This window comes from Leopardus geoffroyi, chromosome B2 (genome assembly GCF_018350155.1).
Source record: "Leopardus geoffroyi isolate Oge1 chromosome B2, O.geoffroyi_Oge1_pat1.0, whole genome shotgun sequence".
Classification (NCBI taxonomy): Eukaryota; Metazoa; Chordata; class Mammalia; order Carnivora; family Felidae; genus Leopardus; species Leopardus geoffroyi.
In genome coordinates, this window is record NC_059332.1 from 43581116 (window position 1) to 43600707 (window position 19592).

Sequence of the window (19592 nt, forward strand, 5' to 3'; positions counted from 1 at the left end):
GTCACCCTCATGGAAGCCAAATATAAATAAAAATACGATGGTGAAGGTGTGTTACCCACAGTCCTTACAACCTGCAAGTGAAGATGCAAAGCCAGATGTCTTGAAGTTCATAGGCACAATACAAAGATTCAGGAGATACTTCCTTAACCTGGAGTAGCCTTCAATATTATAACAAAAACAATAGCAGCAGTCATAGGTTTTTGACCAAACAATAAGTTATTGTCCTGTAATTGACTAATAGGGCTTACCTTATTGTAATGAGCTTAGTTCATATTCAAGTGAATTATAAAAATCAAATGCTGCTTATCAGCAACCAGTCTGGAGACATTACAGTGTGAGAGAAACCCTCTAGGGGTTGATTCCCCTCCCCTCCCATACTTCTTATCACACAACAATCTGTGTTTAAGTAGCATCCTTCACCCCTGAGGGATTTCGTACATTATCTCCTTTCATCTTGTGTGATCCTAAAAGAATATTCACTATACAGAAAATTCACTCCGATTCTATCAAAGAGTCAAGTATGGCAAGACAAGGACAAGTAAGCCTGATGATAACCCAGACCATTGTCTTTATCATTGCAAGAATTTTCTCACCCATGGCATTCGTGATGTTCAAAACGTTTGTGAGGCTTGGCACAAAGATTGTCATTGCTTTTCTGCAGGTTATCACGAAATACCATGTAAATAAATAATTACAGACTTTTCAAAATGTATTTTAGGTAATTATCCTACTAGGAAAAGAAACACGACCGTTTATTGAGTCTGATTCTTGGACTTGTGGGTCAGAGTACGAGCTGTTGTTAGTGTCCTGAAGGAGATGACGACTCCTCCCCTGTCCCATCCACCTGAGTAAAGTAGCTTCGATTAACCCAAGTCTGTACCACTCTTTGGCACACACGAAGTGGAAAAGGTTAATACAAGCATTTTTCTATGATCTTGGTCACTGTGCCCATGGACCTCTCTGATGCTTTTGGGAGATCTCTTAAGAGAGTTAAGGTACATGAATTAGAGATGCAGGGAAGGGCCATACATGTTTCTGCCTCAGTTACTCTGGGAGAGGCCAGTGCAGATTGTATGGATTTTTTATCTCCATTCATAGGATTTTTTTTTTTTTTACACAAGACAGAGTTAGAAACTGTAATCTTTTTGAGGGTTACATATTTTTGTGTGTGTTTTTTTCATCAAATGGTCTTGAATTTCTTCTTTCAAAATATTTAAATATCAAAAAATTCCACTTAATCAACTGCACAAGACTATTAAGGATGTCTCTGTTTTTATGACTCTCAGTCGCTAAACTATAATATTTCCAAAGGTCAGCAGAATAGGCGTTAGTCTAATAAATAAAGCTACTAAAAATTATTTTATTACTACCACAAAATCTAGACATTGCCAGTGGAAAAACCCCATTTTATCATTCAAGGTCTGTTGGGAGGGTGGTTTCATGTAATTTCAAACCTGGCAGTGTTTGATGCAGTTCGTTTTTAAATGTCCCTTATAACCGAGTGTCTATCAAGTCCCCTGAGTCCGGTGTTGAAACCAGAGGCTTCAGTAATGTGCCAAGTAAACGTGGACATTTATTTTCTCGGGACCACTCTTAACTCACAGGAGGGAGTGACGCCTTAAGAGAGGTTAAAAGGAAAACTCCAGCAATTAATACTAATAAAGCAGAAAGTTAAGGCGACTATAATAAAACACTAGAACATCTACTTTTTACTACAGAACCATTCCTTTATTAAGAGCCACCTGTTTGGTAGACACACATCTGCCACAGCAGCCACGGGCAAGTAATTAAGTTTAATAAGAGCCACTCTTATTTTGAAGAAGTTCTCTGTTTAAAGCCACAGAGGGGGAAGTTATTAAATTTAATAGACCCTAAACAAAGGCAAGCCCTGTGTTACCGGTGGAATGTTGGTCAGTATTCTCTGTTAATTCGACCGTGATTGGTTGGGTTATTTTTGCAGTCTGTAAGTTGAAATTCACCTTGCTTGCTCGCAAGACGGGCTGTCTTCCGACACGAGCCGCTGATGTCTTTATCTGATCACCGTGGGCCCAGGTTCAGGGCAGACCTGGACCTCAGTTGACGACGGGTTCTGAGTTACTGGTGCTGGGGACCGAAGAAGTGGTTTCCATTCTGACTAGATGAGTGGGGGGAGTTGGCCCGGCCCACAGAACCGACTGAACTTGGTTATATGATATTTACTGTTAAATTGTAGGTAGACAGAGGTACCAAAGGTCAGAATGAAACTTGCGTGCGTGGCTTGACTCTGATTTTATACGTGGTTCTTGATAGCTGTTTTCCCGAGGGTCTGTTCTCGATACATGTACCCCCACCCACACGTGAGGAAAAGCTTTAGTGACGAAGGGACTCATAAGGGACTCATGGGTATGCAGGGATGGCAAAGACATGGCTACAGATTCTATTGAAAGGTTTGCTACAATCCCTTTCTTTTGTAGAAGAAAACCTGGGAGCTTAAACCTCACTTCACCAAAAGTACTGGAGGCAATTTTTTAGTGACACGGTGGCTTCTGTGGTTCAGTGGGATCCGAGAAGAGGGTGGAGGCAGTTTAACTGAGGAAGCCAGACTTTTAGTTTCATTGTCACTGAAGATTCTTCGTGTTATTCTCAGATATGTCCGTCAGTGAATTCATTGTGCCTCTGTTGGCCCCGGTGAACAAATTGTCCGTCCACACATCTCAGAATTTTCTGCAAGGAGTGAGTTAATGTCTGCCCAGGGACTTGTTGTTCTTAGGACTTCTAGCAAAGAAAGCTTGCCTTACCTGATAACTGCCGGTGGAGAAACGAAGTGTGTCCTTAGCTTCCAAACAGTAGAAACGTACTATTTTTATTTTGATCTCTCTCTATACATGTTTTAGGATACTTTATTTTTTTAGAGCAGTTTTAGATTTACTGAAAAATTAAGCATAAAGTAGAGCGGGGCTATATCCATCCCCACCCCCCCAACCGCCATTTTGTCTTATTAGTCACATCTTGCATTGGTGTGGTGCATTTGTTACAACTGATACACCAATATCGATACGTTATTTTTAACTGAAGTGCATAGTTTATGTTATGTTAACTCTCAGCATTGTGCACTTCTGTGGGTTTTTTTTTCAAATACACAATGCCATGTATGCAGCACTATAGGGTCATTCAGAATAGTTTCATTGCCCTAAAAATCCCCTGGGCTCTACCTGTCTATCCCTACCTACCTGCTCCCATGGCCCCTGGAAGTCATCTTTTTCCTGTCTCTCTACTTTTGCCTTTTCCAGAATGTCGTATAATTGGAATCATGCAATCTGTAGCCTGACTTTCAGACTGGCTTCTTTCGCTTATTAACCATGTGCCTTTAACGCCCCTCCATATCTTGTCATGACCTGATAAGTCACTTCTTTTCACCGCTGGATACTGTTCTATTGTGAGGACGTTGTTGTACTTTTTAAAACCTCAAAGCCACTCTCGCAGCACCTGGAATACCCCCATCCCAATTTGTTTTGTCACTGACTTCGTCAGTGAGATTTCTTTTTTTAGAAAGCATTTCAGGGGCGCCCGGGTGGCGCAGTCGGTTAAGCGACCGACTTCGGCTCAGGTCATGATCTCGCGGTCCGTGAGTTCAAGCCCCGCGTAGGGCTCTGTGCTGGCAGCTCAGAGCCTGGAGCCTGTTTCAGATTCTGCGTCTCCCTCTCTCTCTGACCCTCCCCCATTCATGCTCTGTCTCTCTCTGTCCCAAAAATAAATAAACGTTAAAAAAAAAAAAAAAAAAAGCATTTCATCCATTCCTTCCTGGGGAAACACGATTGTGGTTGTCCATACCTTTGGTCCATTTTTTTTTTTAATTAAGATTTTTCTTTAGTTTTATCCATAGACAGCTTACCAAACATTTACATTTAGGTGATGATTCTTAACAATTCAAGAACGGGAGAAACCCAACTAAAAAAAAAAAAAACCAAACAAAACAACCCATTTATCTGGCTACTTACTTCACTGCCTCCCCAGATATTCAGCTCTGCCTAGGTAAAGGATGCTCCTTTTCTCTAAGAATGCCTGGCGTTCCTTAAGTAAGCTGCACTGTTTCCCACGCCACACTAGCCCTTTTCTCCACCAAGGCCCCGCCCATCTTTGTCAGCCACCTCTTTCCTAGAAGGAATCCCTTCCCCAACCATCACTTTCCTCCAAGTTTATTACTCTCCCTACACCCGTCCATTCCTCATCTCCCTGCTTTGGACACACCTCTAATGTGTGCCCCCCCTTCCTTTAGCACGATAATCTGCGTCCATGCCTTTCCCCTTCTATAGGAGGTAAGCGTCTCACTGTCAAGGACCGTGACTGTGTTGTACATATTCTTGAACTCTTATAACCCAGCACAGTTTTGGGCACATAGTATGTGCTCAGTAAATCTTTAATGAGACAAATAGTAGTGGGAAAGAAGATAGAAAACTACAGGAAGATAGGCATGTAGAAGAAATAAGGATAGAAGAAAGGGAAAAAGAAGAAAGATTTTGTTCACCTGGAACAACAAAGAAAGGGTGAAACAAGAGGGACTTTTATTGCTGATAAGGACAGGAAATAGCACAGTATGAGTGTGCATAAGCAGTATATATTTTTATCTCCAAGCCTTTCTGCAATGTGTTTCATATTTAGAACACATAGCAAGACTGCATCTGTTTCCAGAACTTGCTGCTAACAGTTGGTAATAATGCCAAAACATACTTTCGTTCCAGCTTGAAACCAAATGATCAAGCAGAATTTTTGATTTCTAATTTAGAGTCTGACATTCATTCTAGCCAGCGTGTAATAAAGTGTCAAAGTCTCTTCTGAGAAAATAATAGAAATTCTATCAACTAAGCTGTAAATTGAAGCTCAAAGCAAAAGATCCGGTTTTGTGACAGCATTTCTCACAAAGTCTTACCTTTCTCCAGACCGACCTTCGTTCTCCCCCGTCTTCCCCGCTCTTTAAGCCCTTGCTGTGTGATAGGGTTTCATGTCACCTCACTGTCCTGGTCAGTGGTCTCTGGGCACGCCAGAGTTTGTCAGCGTCCCTCTTTCTGCCTGGTGCCCAGAACCAAACTCCCTTATTGTGGCCTCTGTCAGCCTCAGCAGAGGTGGCCTCAGTGCTTTGGTGACCACATTACATTATTCTCTCATGTTTGCCATTTTTTTTGTCAAACTGCTTTGCTCCCATTGTTTTCCTTTCACGGTTGTTTTGGTTTGTTGTTTGTTGTTTTTTGTCGTTGTTTGTTTTGTTTTTCAGATCCAAGTCTGATCATATATAGTTACTCCTGTTCGGTTTTATCTTACTTCATTCTTATCTTATTCACGTCTTAACTTGATTCTTACTTCATTCCTGCCTGGGGTGACCTTTTGGGGTTTTTATAACCTCACCCGATATACAACATATATAGCCTCTTGCATTCCCTCCAGTCTGGGATGTCTTTCTTCAGTTTATGTCAGTCATTTCAAGTCTGCTCAGCAGACACTTGGTACATAATTATCGTGCGCTGAGGCAGGCAACACACAGAAACAGAACTGAAGACATCATCCGTGCTTAGGAGATGACGTAATACACATAGGACCCAGTTACATTGTGACGCCAGCTCCGGTAGATGCCAGAATGTGCAAAAATGCTCGGGCGTTTAGTGACAGGCCATCTCTTTTGCCCTACTGCATGAGCAACTTAATGCCTCTCCTTAGGAAATTAAAAAAAAAAAAAATAATAATTCCATTCTGCTAGATTCTACTTTCACTCTGAATCACTTCAACAATTACATTTTCAGCTGGAGAAAGAAAATTCCACTCGTTGGCATGTGTGGTTTCATAATATTTCTTAAGATATGGCAAGAATATATAAAAAATCTCGTCTTGGGGCTCCTGGGTGGCTCAGTCGTTTGAGCGGCCGACTTGGGCTCAGGTCACGATCTCGCGGTCCGTGAGTTCGAGCCCCGCGTCGGGCTCTGTGCTGACAGCTCAGAGCCAGGAGCCTGTTTCAGATTCTGTGTCTCCCTCTCTCGGACCTTCCCCCATTCATGCTCTGTCTCTCTCTGTCTCAAAAATAAATAAACGTTTAAAAAAAGAAAAGCTGTCTTTTTTAAAAAAAAAAAAAAGAAAGAAAAAAAAATCCTCGTCTTTTCCTAGCTAGGTTGGAAGTTCCCTTAGGCCGTGGACCTGGCCTGCTAATCCTTTGCTATCTGACTGTGAGTCCTCGTCTTGTGGTCTGCCTGTATGGGGAGTACTTGCTCATGGCCGAAGGGTCTGTCCAATAGCGCTCGCTGCTTTCGGGTTGCTTACACCGTAACTGTTGTTAGGAATTGCTAATAGGTCTAGAAGTGGGATTGGTAGGAGACTAATGACAATTGCCATTTTTTTTTAATTTATTTTTTTAATTTACATCCAAGTTAGTTAGCATATAGTGCAACCATGATTTCAGGAGTAGATTCCTTAATGCCCCTTACCCATTTAACCCATCCTCCCCCCCCCCCCCACAACCCCTCCAGGAACCCTCTGTTTATTCTCCATATTTAAGAGTCTCTTATGTTTTGGCCCTGACAATTGCCATTTCTTAATTTCATATTTCGTATGCACAAACACGGTCCTAGCATGTGTTTATATTATAGAATTTTTACTGTCTCTTATTGTATTTACTTGTTAAATTTATTGAGAGAGAGAGAGAGAGAGAATGGGGGAAGGGCAGAGAGAGGGAGAGAGAGAGAATCCCAGTCAGGCTCCGCACTATCGGTGTGGAGCCTGACGTGGGGCACCGTGTCCCAAACTGTGAGATCGTGACCTGAGCCGAAACCTAAGAGTCAGATGCTTAACCAACTGAGCCCCCCAGGCACCCTTACTATCTCTTTTAAAGTGAAGCAACACTGTTAGTCTTACGCTGTAACATACATATATGTATGTATTCACCTGTTCACTTCATTGAGAATGAATATACATGTAAATTTTCTTGACAGGTCTAGTATTTGGGATGTTAGTTAATATTAGCCAAACTACCGCTTTAACTTCTCTCAGGAAAAACAGGCCCCACTGACACCGCCCCCCCCCCCCCCCCATGACCTACTATTATTTTGTTACTTCAGTCAGCGTTGATTTCTCAGGAAATCTGCATTGATCACTGCTGGTGGAAAGGGGAAAGAGACGCTGCATGATTATTTTAAGTTTGGTTTTATATTTATTAATACGTAGAAATAGTTACGAGGGGAAACTTAGAAAGGTATCATTGAAAGAGGTGACTAAACAAGTAAAAATTGACATATAATTAAAAAACCTATAGGAATCATTCCTAGTTACCCATGGGGGAAAGAAAAAAAAAACCCTATAGGACAAAATACAAATGACAGCACTTTATTTATTTATGTATTTATGTATTTATGTATGTATGTATGTATTTATTTATTTATTTTATTTATTTATTTTCAAATGACAGCACTTTGAGTTATTCACAGTCCTTTTTAGACAGCATTTTATTTTGAACAAAGTCCTTTTCAGTCTCCCTTTTTCTTTGTTTTCTTAAAAAATGAATAGGAAGGATATATTATTAAAGTGGGTCAGAATTGGTTCGAGGTAAATCTCGGATCCCATTTGACTGTACTACCGTCTAAATTTTTTTTTTTTTATGTGACTCTTACGAAATTCATGAATCTCCAATCCATGACAGTCATGTAAATAAAATTCTGCTTAGGTACCAGTGTCCCTGAATATCTCAAAGGATTTCTTATGCAGGAAGGTGTCATCTTTTCCAGAGAGACTTTGGCCTTGAGTGATAAACTTAGAAATGCAGTCAAGCATGGTAGACTGGAACAAGACTGACGGTTCTATATCCAGAGTTCACCGCTCTCTCTCTGATCAAAATGGACACTGTTCCAGCTCCCTGTTGTAATTAGTAATAATGCCATAGTTAATGGAATAATAATAACAAATATAATAATAGTTATAAACACTCCACCCTGTGCCAAGGAGAGCAGTGATTCATGATAAATCAATAATAAACCCATTGATGTGGTCACATTAAATCCATACATAATTAAGAAGAACCCTTTCTAAACAAAAGCCACAGAAGGAATTAAAATAGGCTCGGAAAAGAGGAAAAAGTCTGATAATAGTGTTGTGGTACTCATCATTAAAAAAAAACAAACCTGTAAGCTTCCAAACTATACCTTAGGAAAACAATACATGCTCAGTTTTGCTTAAGGGTACAGTGGAGAGTCGACCTGAAAGATTCTGAAAAAGAAAGAGATTGGCCTTCTGGGCAGTTAACAACAGAAATAACAGAAACAACAGAAAGTTATTTTTCTGACCTTAGAAGTTCGTAGGTGTCACAGGTACTGTACCTTTGAAACATTACCAGTGTCTTGTTTTTTGGTCTGCTCTGTCAATCTCTGTCTTTTAATTGGTGCATTTAGACCACTGACATTCAAAGTGTTGGATTGACATGGTTGGATTACTATCTACCATATTTTTTATTTTTTATTATTTATATATTATTTTACTATTTTTTATTATCGCCCTGTTTTTTATCCTATTTCTTGTCTTTCACTCTTTTTCTTTTTTTTTTCTTTTTTAAAGTTATTTATTTATTTTGAGAGAGAGAGAGAGAGAGCACAGGGGAGCGGCAGAGAAAGAGGGAGAGAGAGAATCCCGGGAAGCCTCCACACAGACAGCATAGAGCCTGATGCGGGGCTCAAACTCATGAACCGTTGAGATCATGACCTGAGCCGAAACAGAGTCGGATGCTTAACCGACTGAGCCACCCAGGTGCCCCTCTTCCACTCTTTTTCTACCTTTCGTGGTTTTAGTTCAGCATTTTATATGATTCTATTATCTCTCCTTTCCTAGCATATCAGTTATGCTTCTCTCTTTACCCTCTTTTCATGGTTATCCGAGTTTGCAATATACATTTACCACTACTCCCAGTCTAACTTCACTAACACTATAGCACCTCATGGATAGATAGTGTGAGTACCTTATAACCTATAAACATCTGTGTATACATTTTATGTGGACATAACTTTTCAGCTTCATTGGGTGAATGCCAAGGAGTGCAGTTGCTGGATCACGTGGTAAGAGTGTATTTACTTTTGTAAGAAGCTGCCAAACTGTTTCCCAAAGTGGCTGTGCCATGTTGCATTCCAAAGCAGCAATGAATGGGAGTTCCTGCTGCTTTATGTAATCTCTTTGTGCCTTTATATCTAAAGTGGGCTTCTTGTAGATTACGTACAGTTGGATTTTTTGATCTACTCTTAACAATCTCTGTCCTAAATGGTGCTCGTTGATCATTGATGTTCAAGTGCGTAACGATACTGTTGGGTTAATAGTTGCATTAACCTTGGAAGGGTTAGTAAAACCTCAGATGACCTGTTTAATCCAGCAAATGATTAGAGCATTTAAATTGGGACATACACCCCCAAAATTGGATTGAACCCAACACTGATAAAATAGCAGCTGCTTGGGGTGCCTGGGTGGCTCAGTCGGTTAAGCGTCCGACTTCAGCTCAGGTCATGATCTCACAGTCCGTGAGTTCAAGCCCTGCGTCAGGCTCTCTGCTGATAGCTCAGAGCCTGGAGCCTGCTTCGAATTCTGTGTCTCCCTGTCTCTCTGTGCCCTTCCCCTGCTCATGCTCTGTCTCTCTCTGTCTCAAAAATAAATAAAAACATTTAAAAAAAAATAGCAGCTGCTCAATAAAATTGTGTTGCATTGGTTTGGTTTATTAGAAAATTCTCCTTCTGAGGCCCAGGCATATAGCACAGTGATCAAACACTCACAGCATCACTTGCAACATGCTGGAAACAGCGCTTTGCTGGAAATTGAGGAACCTGAGTTTTGAGAAGCTCACTTAAGTTTTCTATGGGTCTTAGGTTCCTTGTGTGTGAAATGAGCGAGTTGGGCTAGATACGCTCCAGGGTGCATCATAAAGCTCTGAATGTCTGTGATTCTAAAATAAGTCCCGAAGGGGTGGGTTTTCTCTCAGAAACATTTAGGAATCAGCAGGTCAAAAATCTACATACCGCCACCCATAACAAAAATAAAAGCTAGCATAGTACTTGGTTTATGAACTAAATTAGTAGGAATAACTACTGTAGGTGTCAAGAAAAGTTTGTCTTGTATTTCAGTTGATTCTGTTGAGAAACAATCTAGGATCAGGTGAATTAGTGCCAAAGACCTTGACCCTTGACCACAGGTGACTTTGTATTTAACGTGAAGCCTCTTACGCTTGCATATGTGTCTGAGTCTGCAGAGAGATTTTGAAACCACGGCTTTATTAAAATTAAAAAAAAAATGATTGACATTTTATATACCTTTGCATGGTTTTATGTGACTTATCTAACCTGGGGTTGGTTATAATGAAATACAATTTATCTTACTGGAGAACTGAGAATCTTACCCGCTAACAGTTATGAAAACAAAAGAACAGGTGAACTCTATTAATCATAGGCTAAATGGGATGAGAGGACCAGACTTTCTATATTAAAGAAATAATATAGTTAGAAAAAAATATTATTAGAATTATAACAAGAAGTTCCTTTTAGTGAAACATTGCTATCATAGTACTGTATGACCACATGATAAAAGTCTTCATTAATACAAATTATTGTCAACATTAAATCCACTCGTTTATTGAGACTGTTCCGGTCACCAGAGATACAGTAATGGGTAAGACAGAAAAGCTCAGGGAACTTTTCTCTGCTGACATATGATATAGTCATTAAACAGTCTTTGGAGCCAGACTCTGTGGGTTTCAATCTGGGCTTTTTGACTCACTTGCTATGTGATCTTGGGACTATTACTTAGCTTGTCTGTACCACAATTTCCTCATCCGTGAAATGGGCTAATAATAATAATAATAATAATAATAATAATACCACTAACTTCAGAAGGTTGTTATGAGGACAAAAGGATAAAGTACATAAAGCTCTTAGAATAATGCCTGTTAATACATGTTAGCTATTATTGGGGAAGGGTAGGCAATTGAAAATGAGAAAATATTACCTAGGGATATGTGCTGTAAAGAAAGTAAAACAGGGTGATGTTATGAGGAAGCTTACTGCAGACAGCAGAGAAGGCCACAGCAAGGGCCCTGAGGTGGGGAGAAGAATGTCTGGTGGCTGGAGTGGATAGAAGATGAGATGAATCAGAGAGATTGCTACTCTGGGTCATGCTGGGCCTCTGCTGGTCAGGAGCAAAGGTTTGGGTTTGCTGGTCCGAGCAGCCATGAGCCATAGGCAGATTCTTTTTTTTTTTTTTTTTTTTTTTTAATTTTTTTTTAAAGCTTATTTATTTATTTGGAGAGAGAGAGCAGGGAAGGGGCAGAGAGAGAGAGAGAGAGAGAATGGGAGAATCTCAAGCTGGCTCTGTGCTGTCAGTGTGGAGCCCGACATAGGGCTCGAACTCGTGAACTGTGAGATCATGACCTGAGCCGAAATCAAGACTGAGCCATCCAGGCGCGCCCCTGCCATGGGCAGATCTTAAGCGGAATCGTGATATAAATGGATTTCTAGTTTCAAAATGTCACTCTGGCTGTTGGGGGGAGAGCTGTGTAAGAGTATGGGGGAGGAAGCAACAGTGTTTTTGGGAGGCGGTGGCAGTCACCCTGGTGGGAGGAAGGTGGCTTCCGCTTGCCTGAAAGTGGTGAGGACAGAGACACTCTGGACGGGAGCGGGTATTTTGCCTGGATCATGAAAATGTGTTAGCCGTGCTTGTCCCCAGCTGTTGGTCTACTTTAAAGGAATAATACTACATCTTATAAAATTTTAGTTAACCTTTAGACATTGTTCATACACCCCAGAGCGAAGTGGTAATTCAGGAATCGCTTGAGTTATTGGGTGAATACAAAACCACCAACCTGGAAAATTCAGGCCAGAAATCCATTTAGAGAGCTGAAATGCTTGGTTCGGTTGTTTTCATTGACACATTAATCTGATTATTTCCAGGAGCTCCCCTTCCTTGGCACTGTGCAAACACAGATTTCAGCGCAGTGAAGCACAATGATTAGATTAATTTGGGGGAACCACTGGCATTGTATGTTCTTCTCACCCTCTTCAAGTATAGGTAGTACGTTTTTAGTTTCTTTGATAGCTTTGATGCACACCCATTCCTTTACTCCTTTAAGACGGAATGAAATGCGGGGCACCTGGGTGGTTCAGTCGGTTGAGCGTCCGACTTCAGCTCAGGTCATGATCTCGCGGTCTGTGGGTTCCAGCCCCACGTCGGGCTCTGTGCTGACAGCTCAGAGCCTGGAGCCTGTTTCAGATTCTCTGTCTCCCTCTCTCTCTCTCTCTCTCTGCCCCTCCTCCACTCACGCTCTGTCTGTCTCTATCTCTCAAAAATGAATAAACATTAAAAAGAAAAAAATAAAATGAAAATCACCACACTGGTGTGACCAAGCTGGCTATGCAGGTGCTTATACCCGGAAGCATGCAGAACAGTCCTGCAGCGAGGAGACCCCTGAGCAGGAGCGGGGGGTGAGTCACGTCTGGCTGGCCAGCTAATATCTTGCCATATGAGCAAAGTAAAGCCAGGGGAGGCGCGAGTGCTTGTCCTCCCTGTGAATGGGAAAACCACCTAGAACAGCTTCTTCCCAGAGGATTGAGAAACGGGGGCGTATCTTAAATTGGAAAGAACTTGAATCAGTAGAATGTGCTAAATACGCACTGAGGGTGAAGGAGGAAGCTTTAAATAGCTGAGCCAATTAGTCTAAGTGTTGCAGTCAGCTGTCGCGCCCTTCCGGGATTCTTTCCCGGTGCCCTGTGCCTTAAAAAGAGATAGCCTCACCCCCACCCCCACCCCCAACCTTCAATTAGGGACTCTAGAAGTTAGCTTCAAGATCTTGTGAAGATAAGAGCAATTCTGTACATTTCCTGTTTGAAAAGCAACAAAAGCCTGACTCTCCGTGGACATCTGCTGCTTCTTGGAATCCGAGGCGCAGAGGTCCGCATGCTGAAAACTCACATCGCTATTTTTCAAGAAAAGAAGGAAAGCGGTAAAATCCAGGTCTTAGGAGCAGTGACCTAATCTACTTAAAATGTATTTGAGGGATCCATCTTGGGTTTTAGAAGCGCAGAGGACTCAAAACAAGATACAATTCAAAGAGGATCAGCCTCTCATAAGATGGGAGATGTTATCAGAAGTCCAAGGGCTCTGAGAACTTTACAGATTGGAATTCTGGGTAATAGGTTGGCTGTTTCTTTGGCGCTCAAACCTAGTTTTTAACCCTTCTCCCCGGCTTTGTCATTTGGAATGGAACAGTAAAGGAGAATAGAAGCCAAAGTTTCAGCGTAAGGAGGAGGCAAAACTAGATTGAGAAACAACAGGTAACAAGCCACTGGGGGGAAAGGAAAAGTCACTGTGAAAGGAGTAAACTTTAAGAACAGGGTACTCTACTAGAAAGAGGGGTGTTTTCTCCCCAGGAGCCAGGAGTTCTAAATCCCTATGGTACCAATGTGTGTAATTAATTTTCTTCTTCTTCAGTTGAGGGGTGGTCTTGATCATGCTCATGCTTAATTAAGCCTCGGGTACTGTTCTTTTTCACTACCACACTGCAGTATAATATTGCAGATCACAGAACTGGTGACTAGACAAAACTAGGACCTTAGGGCTAGAAAACTGGAGCCACGGTTACGTTTCAGCCCGGGCACACACTTCCCAAGCCAGTATTCAAAGTGCCAGCTTTGGGCGTGCAAAGCCACGGCTCCCTGGGTCCCCGAAGATGGCTAAGCTGCGAAAGTGACTTTCCTGCTCTTCTTTGCCAGGTTGCCTGGTGCCTAAAAGAGAAAAACTGTTTCCCCAAAGTGAACTCCACCCCCAAGGGTCTTCTTGCCATCATTTAATAACAAAGTCACCTCTCAACGTATAAATAGTAGAACTTCTAGTTAAAAGTTGGAAACCAATCTTTCCAGAAGTTTATAGTTTTTTTAACATTTATTTTTGAGGGAGAGAGAGAGAGAGAGTGAGCAGGGGAGGGGCAGAGAGAAGAGGGAGACACAGAATCCGAAGCAGGCTCCAGGCTCTGAGCTGTCAGCACAGAGCCTGACACGGGGCTCGAACTCACGGACTGCGAGATCATGACCTGAGCTGAAGTCGGACGCTCAACCAGCTGAGCCACCCAGGCGCCCCTAGAAGTTTATAAAAATCACATCAGCTGTACCAGTTAGGTTATGTAAAATGCAATGCTTGAGGTAAAGGTCTTCAGCTGCCCACAGACGTGGCAGGTAAGCTCTAATGCATATAAAAAGCAGGCTGGCATTGAGGGAAACGGGATGAATAAAGAGATCTGTACAAACACACTCAGAGTTAGGACTGTGGATTCACCCGCAGCATCACACTGGAGGTGAGGAGGTCTGTGGCCCAGTGTAGCTAGGTGACAGGTGGATTCCAGCAACAGGGCGGGCTGCTGTCTCATGGGATGCCGGCCTGAAGGCTGGGTCAGCTGAGAGAGGTGGAAACTTGGGCAGGTGTCATGGAGCGTGTGAAGAAAAACTAAAGACACCACCAGGAAGGAGGAGGCATCCTCAGGGGGAAGCTTGAATTCTTCTATTGCTCTAATTCGGGAACTCCAGAGAGCAAGGAAGTTGAAAAGACTCAGGACACTCGGGTCATCTATAACAGGGGCTTTTTTGATGTCAGAAATTAAAGCTTCTGGATATATGTATGTGTGTGTGTGTGTGTGTGTGTGTGTGTGTGTGTGTGTGTGTGTGTGTGTGTGTATATATAACACCATGTATTCTAAGACAAATTAGGTGCTGAGGAAAATGGAAAATGGGGTGAATTATAGCAACTGAGTCCAAAGGGGATAGTAAAATCTTAGCATTAATAATGATAATAATATCCAGATAGTATTTTAAGTATGTGGAAAACACTTTTCATAGACATTGTCTTGTTTAATCACTGTTAACAGCTCATTGGAGTGTAGATACTACTGTAGTCTCTATTTTGCCAGTAGGAAATTGGGGATCTGAGACATTCAGAGACTAGACCTAGGTCACATAGTCAAAGACCAGGAGAGTCAACCCTCAGCCCCAAGTCTTTTGGTTCCAAATGTGCTTTCCTCACTATGCTTTGTCCTAACAGTCTCCCCATATCAGAACCAGACTTTGCTACAGAGCCTGCTGGGTATCATCCCGGGAGGGAGTTCCATTGCATTGGTCTTTCCAGCCTACACTTGGGGGACATAACACCAGCAATCCTTACTAAATTGCTGACGTTCATACTTTATACAGGTCAGGGTACCCAAAATAAAGTAAAACTCACTGAGTTCTGCCAGAAATAACAGTGGAAACAGCCCACCCCCTAATTTTATAAATCTCAATTTTATTCGAGAGATTAAAAATGTACATATTAATGAAATCTTAAAACCTCAAAGTACGTATTTTTATATGTTGGACAGGAAAACCTAAGCTACTTAAATTATGCATAACTATACCTCCTATGCTGCAAGAGTTGGAAAGGTTGATGTAAAATGTTAATTTGTTTTAATTTCAGATAGTTCAGATCAAAACAACTTACTTGACGAATCCAGAACAAGGAGCTAAAGAGAAATAGCTCACTTCGTATTTCTCATCAAATGTGTGAGCCTAAAGCTAATTTTAACCCTCTTTACTGCTCAATTTGATGATGAAAAAGCTTTTGTCAGAAGTGTTCCCATTTTCTTTAGGCCTCCATTGCAAACTGTCATTGACAGTTACATTTGTGTGTGTGTGTGTGTGTGTGTGTGTGTGTGTGTGTGTGTGTAAAAGTATTCCCTATTTTCTAATTGACATTTGTTATCTGGAGAGAAAACCTGGGTATTTTTTGCGCGGTGGATATACCTCATTAGGTGACTCAGTTGGTTGAGCGTTTGACTTCGGCTCAGGTCATGATCTCATAGCTCGTGAGTTCGAGCCCTGTGTCGGGCTCTGTGCTGATGGTCAGAACCTGGAGCCTGCTTCGGATTCTGTGTCTCCCTCTGTCTCTGCCCCTTCCCCACTCACACTCTGTCTCTCTCTCTCAAAAATAAATAAACATTAAGAAAATTAAAAAAAAAAAAACCCTGAGATACTATTTTTTAATGAATGGGCACCTTTCTTTAGAGGAACAGTGTTTCTAATAGAACTTTTGAAGGTATGTTTGGAATTCTGCAGGTTGCCTCACATGTAGCAGAATCAGAATTTTGGAGCTAGAAATCCAGGGAGATGATTTAGTTAAATTCTGTCATTCTTACTGGCAAGGAACGTGTGGGTCAGGGAGGGGAAGGGACTCCTCATGGCTGCCTGCTCGCCTGGGACAGTGCTGTGACCAGAACCCAAATCTCTGGCTGACAGTCCAGTGCTCTAGAATGGTTTTCTCCTGCTACATTTCTAATAGGCTGCTGACATTTTTTCTGTTACTGCTGCACACGGATGGCCCCTTGTGATCTGAAGAAGAAAAAGAGCTACCCTTAAATTATCTCCTCCTCCTTTGCTCTTTCCTCTTTTACCCTGAAATTAAATCCTTATGAAGAAACTGAATAGATTTTGCCCTGGCTTGGTGACAGTGTCATCTCTCTTGACCAGTCATCGGCTGTTTTGGTCCACATCTGGAAGAGACTCGGTACACTGTATTCTCGGGCTGGGAACAGTCGGACTGGGGTTTGTCCGTGGCAGGCAGAGAATTGTTTGAGAAGGAGCTACCACTGGGCTACTGTTTGTCCCACAGCACACAGAGCAGACCAGGCCCGGTTGCTCACTCTCTTTTTTTTTTTTTTTTTTTTTTTTAGTGTGTGTAGGGGGGTGGTCATCAAAACAAGTAGCTATTCTCAGACACCTTAATACATAATTAGGTATGTCTGTTTACACTTGGGAGACAGAAGGCTTCACATCCCAAAGAAATTCAGGGAGTCTGGGAGCAGCCACAAACAGATGTTGAAAATGTCCATTTGTGGCAAGTTTTATGACTATAGCACCAGAAGTATGCATGGAGGATGAAACCCCTCTGAAGGGGTGTGTGTGTGTGTGTGTGTGTGTGTGTGTGTGTGTGTGTGTTATCAAGTGGAGTAGAAAGTGAAAGGAGATCCTCCCCGCCCCCCCCCTCCCCGATTTGCTCTAGTATTTGTTTATCTCCTACAACAAGGAAAAAGTTCACTATTATTTGGCTTTGGCTGTTTGAAGGCTTTTGCCAAATGCTTAACAATCTGTAGGGTTTGATTTCTCTCAAAAAAAACCACTTTGAGAACAAGGCTCTATGTAACTAAGATGTGTTTGTTTTTGTTTAAATCACTCAGAAGAGAAATCATCTCTTGTCCATTGTTAAAAGAGAGGTTTCAATCAAAGGAAAATTCTACATATTCTAAAATATACAAACAGCTCTTTGAAACTGATGCCAAATCAAACTCTAAAAGGGACGTTTCTCTTGCAGAAGTTTTGAGTTAATTCCGTGTGCGAGGCTTGAGTGGAAAAACTCTGAGACCGTCAGAGGAACCAGTTTCTGTAACACCGCGTTTGGATTCGGAAGTTGTATGAGGGGCTTTGTCTCAGGATAGGGTGAAGTCTCTTGTACGCGGTTTTAGGCTCAACTCTAGAAACAAAGCAAGAGAAATTCTTTTCAGAGTGAGTCAGTTTTTCAGTTAAATAAAACTTAGTAGTTTGTTTCCCGATGTTACTGGATCCGAACCTCCAATGGGAGAAGGTGTGCCTGTCATCACTTTATAAAAAAAAAAAAACTTCAATTGAAATGTTCCCCTGTTGTTAAAGAAATACCGTCCTTTGGCCTATCATGATTTCTAATAGGATGAAAAATAGTGGATGCTAATGAGACGAGTCCAGTGGGGAAAAGGGACACAAATTGGAATAGGCAGAAACCAGAAGGCATACATAGAGTGCAGTAAGGGTATTCCCATCTCTTTTTCCACACACACACACACACACACACACACACACACACACACACACACAAATACTTACCATGTGTTGCTCTGAGAGGAGCGACAGTGTATTTAAAGATACGAAGGACAGAGCCTGTTCTCAAGGAATTCGTAGGCTAGTAGCGTGATAAGGGGGATGCTAGGTCCTCAGCGTGTACACGCCTTGAGAGATACGGATGGAGAGGTCCCTATTGAGCTAAAACAAGAACATGAGGAGAATCTTTGAAGCAGAGGGGGATTGTGAGGTAGGTTTTAAAGGCTGCGTAGAATTCCAGGGATAGGAATTCCGAGATTCCTATGAGATAGGATGGGGGGTGGGGATACTGAGGGCCTGAGGGAATCATGTAAACCAGGGCACGAAGGTGGGGAGATGGGGGGTCGTACGGGAAATGGAAAAGGGTCTAGTTTGACTGGATCGTAGACTTGATGAAGTGGAGTAAGAGATAAGACTGGAAAGGTAAACAGAGACAAGACTGCTATCCCAGCAGACATTTGTTGTGTGTCTGTAGAGATCTAGAAATGTACATGTACTTGAGGAAAGAGTGGGACATGAAGCCACAGAACAGGTAGGCAGTAATGAGCAAGGAAGTCCTGAGGAACCAGTAAGTTGGACAAGCTGAGGATTCAGGAACCCAGATAAGCCTTGTGGGCAGAAGGTCTAAGACACACACAAAAGTGGGTCTTGATTTTAAGGTAACCTTCTGTCCCAGCCAGGAAGCCCCTTGTATTTTCCTCCGGGGACGGGAACCAGTCCCTGGGCATGACCAGCCGAGGCCTATGCTGGGGAGTTCAGTGTGTCCGTCGGACTGTAGAGGGAGAGAGGGCAAACATAAGGATGCGTCCTGGCAGGATGTAGCTGGAGCCTGAAGCCTAGGGCTTGGATCCTAGATATTAGTATGGATTGTGTTAGGCCTGTCCTAGCTGTCCCCCTTAGAGCTGACTGAGTGGTTAGTACTTCGGTGATCTGGTTCAAATTCTGGGTCTTGGGACATTGGGTGGTTTGAATCACATGGGCCGTTGGATCACATGGGGGTGCTAAGCCTTTGGAGGGAATATCCAGGCTTCTCAGGTTTCGACTAATACTGCCTCGGGGGCAGCTGCTGCCTGGATCCAACTCTTCCTTCCCCCAGGGTCTTTCTGGCTCAGTGCTGGACGCAGAGGCAGGGTCTGCTCCGAGAGGAGCAGGAGCTTTTCCTACTTTAGGAAGCGGAGAAGTGAAGTCCAAGCTGAAAACACAGTCTGTGCATTCAGGGGATGGTGGGATGTGGTCCCTGTGATGATTGTCTGCTGTCCTCGCCTCCTCTCCCCACTGCAGTGGGCATGCTTTTTACAGGAGAGTTCCGCGGGGGCCTGGAACTGGGTGTGCGGGGTAAACCGGGACTTTCAGGATTCTGAATCTCACCTCCGGTCTTGCCTGGTTTGGACCCAGTGTTTCAATTTTCTTTTCCTCTCGCTCTGCTAGTTCAAGTGGTACTGGTAGGAAGGAATACCCTTTGGAGGTGGAGATGTTTATATTTGCTGTGTACTTTTGCCGGTTTTCACTTATGAGGGTCTTACCTGACAAACAGAAAAAGCGACTGGCCCAACATTCCTTAGAGCATCAGTGGCAAAGACAATCGGGGAATCCGTTGTCAAGCATGGCAGACAGGTGGCATGTGTCAGCCTCCCCATTCCACACTCCATCCCCACCTCTGTCCCCAGGGCTGTCTTTGATACTTGATCAAGC

At 42.6% G+C, this 19592-nt stretch overlaps 1 protein-coding gene and 1 long non-coding RNA gene across 10 annotated transcripts in view; one reads left to right on the forward strand and one right to left on the reverse strand.

Annotated features, from left to right (window-relative positions):
• Nucleotides 1-19592, forward strand: part of RUNX2 (RUNX family transcription factor 2) — a 281233-nt gene that overhangs the window by 191898 nt on the left and 69743 nt on the right. The window lies entirely within an intron of this gene.
• Nucleotides 17185-18023, reverse strand: LOC123608452. The gene is made up of 2 exons (XR_006717238.1): nucleotides 17907-18023; nucleotides 17185-17520 (listed from the first exon to the last, which is right to left on the reverse strand). It is a non-coding gene; the product is annotated as an uncharacterized LOC123608452 (long non-coding RNA).